The following is a 6,947-nucleotide window of genomic DNA, read 5'->3' on the forward strand; positions in this document are numbered from 1 at the left end:
TTTGAGATACATTTCCCAGGCACAACAATTTATATTTAGAATATGAACATAGGAAAAAGAAGGTCAAGGTAAAGTTTCATATAACTGTCTAGTATAAACAATTAAAGTTAACAAGATACTTCTTTTTCTGGCTTTCAGGGATTAAACTCAAGGCTTCTTATATGGAAATATGTGCTCTACGATTTTCTATATAAGAAAAGATGAAATGCAATTTGCTGGTTTGTGGATGAATCTGGAAAGTGTCATCCAGAGTGAGGTTAGTCAGAAGAGGGACAGACACACAATGATCTCTCTCATATGCTGCATATAAACATAATAGTAGTATAAAATTAACCCCTAAAAACAGAAACAATTGGTCTTCAGCTCATCCTACAGGGGTGAAAGGTGGAATGGAAGATAGGAGGTAGATATCTTAGGTCAAAAGTGGAGAGAAGTTGATACTCCAGTGGAAAGTGTGGTGTTGGAATACTTTCCACAGGAAACCCTACCACGAATAGTATCATATGCTGTCTATATCGGTCACTGTCCCGTGGTGATGTGGGTCCCTGGTGAGTTCGGGACCCAGAGATATTCCCCTGTTGATAGACAAGGAAGGAGTTGCAGACACATCACCGGACAATAATCAACAAACTTTAATCCCAATTCCACAGATTCTATGTAGGGAAGAGCAACCGTTAGAGAGCTGGGGGACAGTGATAGACTGGGAAGCAATGCAGAGGAAGCGCAGCACAAAGGAGTTTAATACTGGCACAAGGAATTGGAGCATCCCTGGGGAGTCCATAAGCCATGGAAGCACTGCAGTGGGTGAGACAGAAGGGCGGCAGGTAACTCAGTTAACATAACTGCCTAGCAAGAGGAGCCAAGAGCTCCAACGTTAGAACCCCGGGTTGTATACATCTGGGCCATACAGAGCTGCACGGTCCAGATGGTTTGGGAGCAGTAGCAGCGGGGATCCAACAGTATACCATTGTGCAAAACAAAATAATATTTTTGAAAGTGCAGATTATGTGATGTTTTGGATTTCCCACTCCGAAAACATCTGTTCTCTCGCAAACATGTGCCTCCCTCTTTTTCCTCTCACCTAACACCTCTCTAAATCTCATCTAATAAAAATGACTTAAAATATATCTTGTAGATAGCAAAATTAGATGCATTACAGAACCACTAGACAACTAAATCAATCAATAATTGCTTTAAAATAACACAAGGGACAGTGCAGCAAGTAGAGTTCTTGCCTTGCGTGTAGCCAACAAGGACTTGATCCCAGCACCACAGCATGGACCCCAAAGAGCCAGGAGAAAGCCCTGAGCACAGCCAGGTGTGGATCCCAAACAAACAAACAATAACAACAACATACAACCAACAACAACAAAAAATGAACTTATATGTGTTTTACAATAAAATTATTTTTATTTTTGAATGTAACATGAAAATAAAATGATTGCATATGATACATATGATTGAATTCTATTTTTCTAGAATGAAGATTTACTTGTTAGATTATTATTCGTGTAATTTTTAATTTTGGGGAAAGAACTTTGGAGCTTTGATCATGCCCCTTGGTACTCAGACGCTAGTTCTGCTCTGTGTTTTGGAACTGCCTTCTGCTAGAGTTCAATGGGATCATAGCTCTGGGGACTTACACTAGGACAACCTCATGTAAGTCCTTACATCCTGTGCTCTCTCTCCAGCCTCTATAATTTTGAAGTTTATTCTTCTGAAAGAATATCTTATAGCCTACTTCTCCCTCTGGGAGAACCTGGCAAACTACCGGGAGTTTCCTTCTCACATGGGAGAGAGCCTGGCACGGTCCCCATGGTGTATTAATATGCCAAAACCAGTCACAAGCTGGATCTCATTCCTCTGACCCCGAAAAAGCCTCTAGTATGGTATCATTGGAAGGACAAGTAGAGAGAGGCTTCTAAAATCTCAGAGCTTGGAGAATGGAGATGTTACTGAGACCGTTCGAGAAATTCGACCATCAATGGGATGATGATGGTGATGATGATGATGATGATTCTTATAAAAATTCTTAAGACTGTTTACCGTAAAATATAACTATTGCTAATAACTAAAATTTATTAAGAATATACTATATATTGTTTCTGAGAAAGCTGGGAAGGTGGCTCAGAGGGCTAGAGGCCATGCTTTTACTGCAGGCGCCCTGAGTTTAACTGCTTAGTTACCTCCAGCACTGAGCCAGGAGAAGCCCCCATGCACCACCCACCAGTTATGGCTCCAAAACCAAGAAGAAAAACACAAAGTCTTGCGGGCCCAGAAAATACCTGCTCAAAGATGGAGTACTTGCTAATGCAAGGCCCTGCGTTACAGTCCTAGCACTACCACACACCCTGACCACCATAGAATGAGCACAGAACTTAGCTATCGCTGAGAGTGGTCACATCCCTTCCCTCACTCCCAGCACTGCTGTGTATGGACCCTGTTCAAAACCTTTTTTTCCTCTAAATAATAGCAATATCGCACAGTGGGGAGGGCGTTTGCCTTGCGTGCAGCTGACCGAAGTTCGGTTCCTCCGTCCCTCGGAGAGCCCAACAAGATACCCAGAGTATCCCACCCACACGACAGAGCCCCGCAAGCTACCCGTAGTGTATGCAATATGCCAAAAACAGTAACAAGTTTCACAATGGAGATGTTATTGGTGCCCGCTTTAGCAAATCGATGAACAACGGGACGATAGTGCTAGACTATATATTCAAGAGTCTGTTTGTAAAACAATAGGCAATATGGCTAGCCTAAGCTAACATTCTAAAAGGAAATTCACTGTTATCCCGTTGCAGAGATAATCAAACTCGGGTTGGCTGTGTGCAAGGCAAATGCCCTACCCAGTGTGCTATCGCTCCAGTTAAGAGGACATTCATATATTTAAATAGTTTTCGGCATATATGTTCAAAATAAGATTAATTTTTAATAATAAAATCGTAACATTTCTTTCTCTGTGATTATTTTTTTTTCAGAACTATTTTTTCTGTCTGACTTTGTGATCTGAGTATGATGACATAAATTTTTTCCACATTCCCAGGATTTATCATGAGGTGTTAATACATCAAAGTATGATAAGAAGAAATTATCTAGATTTAGGATGCTTGCAATTTTTATCTATTTCAGCTTGAATGCTGAGACATATTAAAATAATATGTCACCCTTTGATAGTTAAATTGGGAGGCTTTTAATGTTGAATGAATTCTGGATATAGCATAATCAAGAAAGTCAAAATCTATTAATAATTCCAATATTCTAAGTTAATGGTTATTGTCACATGTCATATTTTCCAGTGATAATGCATAAAGATTGATACCATATGGAGAAAAAGATAATATTCAAAATGAGAAAAATAATCCAAAGCTTCTCTCATGCAGGCTTATTACAATCTTTTTACTCGGTTTCTATATTTTATTTGTAAAAATAAATTTACTGTCTGGTATGAGTTCTCAAGAGAATTAGATTGTGTGGAATAATAGTCTTTTGAAGGTTGATATTTCCTTTTGTTATTTTCAGTTTGAATCACATACAGCGTGAAATATGCAAAAGTCACTGTGTGAAGTGAACTCTACTGGGAATGAGGGAGAGTAAGAAATTAAGGTACAGCAAGTAAAACTTCTTGGTTAAGAAGTCCAGCTTCTGAATTCCAATTAGGTCAAAATACATTTAGTCTCTTTATATTATAAAGTTCCAGGAATAAACTGAGGTATTATTGTAGCTAAGTTAGCATGATTGATTTGGTAATGAAGATTTAATGCAGCAATAAGTGGTAATACTTCATAAATTTTATTTACTGCCACAAATGTATATTCTTCAGCATATATTATTTCTACAATTTCTTTTTGATTTTTTTTGCATATTAACTAGTTTCTTTCAAAAGATGAAGATTATGATATTTTAGGAAACTTTCCAAAAATGGAAAACAATTTGCCGAAGTTGCAACCGGTTTGAATACAATTGAACATGTCTTATCTCTGTAACTAGACCAGTTCAACAAGTATAATTTATTTTGAAGGATGGGTCATGTTGTAGGCTCATAAGTGGTACTTATGAACCTAGGGGCCACAACTAGCTGTTCTTGACTCATTGCACCAGCAGGTTAATGAAAGAGCTTGAGAACATAATGCTCTGTTCTACCAGCCACTGGGCAGTGCTGTGGCCTCCGGTGCCATATCCAATGATGCTCAAGATTGCATGGTTTCCTAGAACTCCAAACTGCTGTACTCTCTGCTTGCCCCACCCTCTATACTTTAACTGTTTTGCTATAACATGTCAGTTTTCATTTTACATACTTTTTTTTAGCTTTTGGGGCCACACCTAGACATGTGCTGGGGTTACTCCTGGTTCTGCACTCAGGGATTACTCCAGCATTGCTCAGGGATCATATGGAATGTTGGGGATCAAACCTGGGTTTGCTGCCTGCAAGGCAAACACCCTCCCACTGTACTATCGATCCGGCCCTCACTGTACATACTTTAAATGAGATTTTGATTAGCCACTCTGCCAAATTTGGATGACACAATAATAATAGTAAAAATAACATTATTCCAATTGTTCATTGAGAGTAAAGCTATATTATGCCACTTTTTATTATATGTGTATGGTTGTATGATTACATGATTAACATAAAGTGATTTGAACCAGAATTATTCCCATCTTACTAAAATATATTTGATAATACATTACAAGATGGAAAAATATAGTTTGGAAAAGCGAAATTTTCTTCTGAGAAGCCAAAACAATTTTCTTAATCTAATCTGTATGAACATAATTTAGAAGGTAAACTTTCATAAGTTGTCAAATTTTATTTTAATATTTTTAAAAATAAGTTTTGAGGAGACAGGGTGAGGAAGAATAACTTGTTAAAATAATTTTTTTTTTTTTTTTGCTTTTTGGGTCACACCCGGCGATGCACAGGGGTTACTCCTGGCTCTGCACTCAGGAATTACCCCTGGCCGGGATCGGGGACCATATGGGATGCTGGGATTTGAACCCGGGTCGGCCGCGTGCAAGGCAAACGCCCTACCTGCTGTGCTATCTCTCCAGCCCCTTGTTAAAATAATTTTTACCAAAAATAATTTAATATTAAATTCATGCCTAAAATAAAATTTGTAGGCAAAAATATTATTGTCATATGAAGGCACTGAGTATTTAATTTCTTTTGATTTAACACATTGCCTGCATTTGTGAATCCTTCATTATTCAATCAGTTCTTTAAAAACTATAGTTTTTTGGGGGGGCCAGCGTGATAGCACAGCGGGTACGGCGTTTGCCTTGCATGCGGCCGACCTGGGTTCAATCCCTGGCATCCCATATGGTCCCCCAAGCACCGACAGGAGTAATTCCTGAGTGCAAAGCCAGGAGTAACCCCTGAGTATCACTGGGTGTGACCCAAAAAGCAAAAAAAAAAAACAAACCAAAATTATAGTGTTTTCATAAAATGATAGTTGCATACAAAATTATGTTTGAATAGCATTCTTTAGAAACTATAGTTTGGGAAACATGAAGATGTGCACATGTTTGGTATAGTTTATTATGAAAGGATTTTATTTAGGTCAAACACTTCTCAATTGTTTACCAAGCCAGATAATATTATTAAAAAATTGGGAATTTGTATTTGTTTTTATTACAGTTATGCTGAATCCCGTGACTGTTTTAATACGTTTTATAAAAATTCAAAAGTATTTCCCACCTGATTCTGATGGTAGATATTTATATTTAGTATGAGATTCTGAGTTCTATTAAAATGGAAATGCAGTAGCGTATTTTAACTTTGCAGATCTAGATATAACTTTAGAGAAATTATTTCTGAGTATTTTCATTTTATCTTGAAAGTTAAATTTGTAATTTCTCAGTAACTCAGTCCCAGCTGAGACCTCCAGGGTTATTTTGGGATAAGACCGACCAATTTCCTACCTCACCAAAACCCAGACAGCAACACTCACACCCACCCCAAGAGCCGCTGTCACCCTTCTAGCCAAACTGACCAGTTAAATATTCTGGATTTTGGCCTCATAACATCTCCAAAATTTATAATGCTACCATCCCAGTAGGAGCACACCAGATTGGATAGGATCTAAGGTAGAAGTCAACTAATCTACACTAACAAAAACGTTAACTTGCAACAAAAGCTTAGTAAACCCTTAGACAAGGATTTAATGTCTTCAGAGTGAGATACAATCATTTCAGATTAATCATTCCTAACCCTAGCAGGGTCCAAATCTAGTCATTACTTTTTTGGATCATGACAGCATTTGTCCATGACCAAGCTCTTAACTTATAGCATTAGGCACTTTGGCCAGGCCCATCTTGATGCCAGGGTAGCACACAACTCACCACTTGCCCTGGGTCTGTCCTGTTCCTTGTTGGGACCCTGCGTTTTGGGGGTGCTAGGACGTAAGGGCAGCTGAAGCTTAGGTCAGAGAACAGATGCCCAGGAGGAAAATATCATGCAGAGTCAAATGACTCCCAGGTTACAAAAGGATAGCATTTGCTAAGTCTTCCTGTGTCCATACAAAAGGACTTGGCTCTGAATAAATCCTATGCAATAAGTCCTATGCAAAGGACTTAAGGAGAAGAGAAAAACAATATTTACAAGTCAACAGAACACAAAGAAAGAGGTTACAAATAAACACAGAGGAATGGGAACACTGTGATGGGAACAACCCTAATAAACCTAATGTACCTGAAGCTATGTTATCCTACAAGTATCTATTCTTCAATTTTGTTACAGCTACTGAATACTGAAGGGCATGTTGACATAGTAGTCAACTTAATGTTCTTCATACTGTGAAATTTAAATTTCTACAAAGAGAATAAAATTTGAGAGACAATTTATCTGGACTGGCAAGCAATTAAAATCTTTGTACTAAAGTCTAAAGTTATTTATGCAAATATGGATATTTGTCAATTTTTCTGTGTCCAGTGCTTGAAATTAAAATTTTGCA

This window comes from Sorex araneus, chromosome 6, assembly GCF_027595985.1.
Source record: "Sorex araneus isolate mSorAra2 chromosome 6, mSorAra2.pri, whole genome shotgun sequence".
Taxonomy (NCBI): domain Eukaryota; kingdom Metazoa; phylum Chordata; class Mammalia; order Eulipotyphla; family Soricidae; genus Sorex; species Sorex araneus.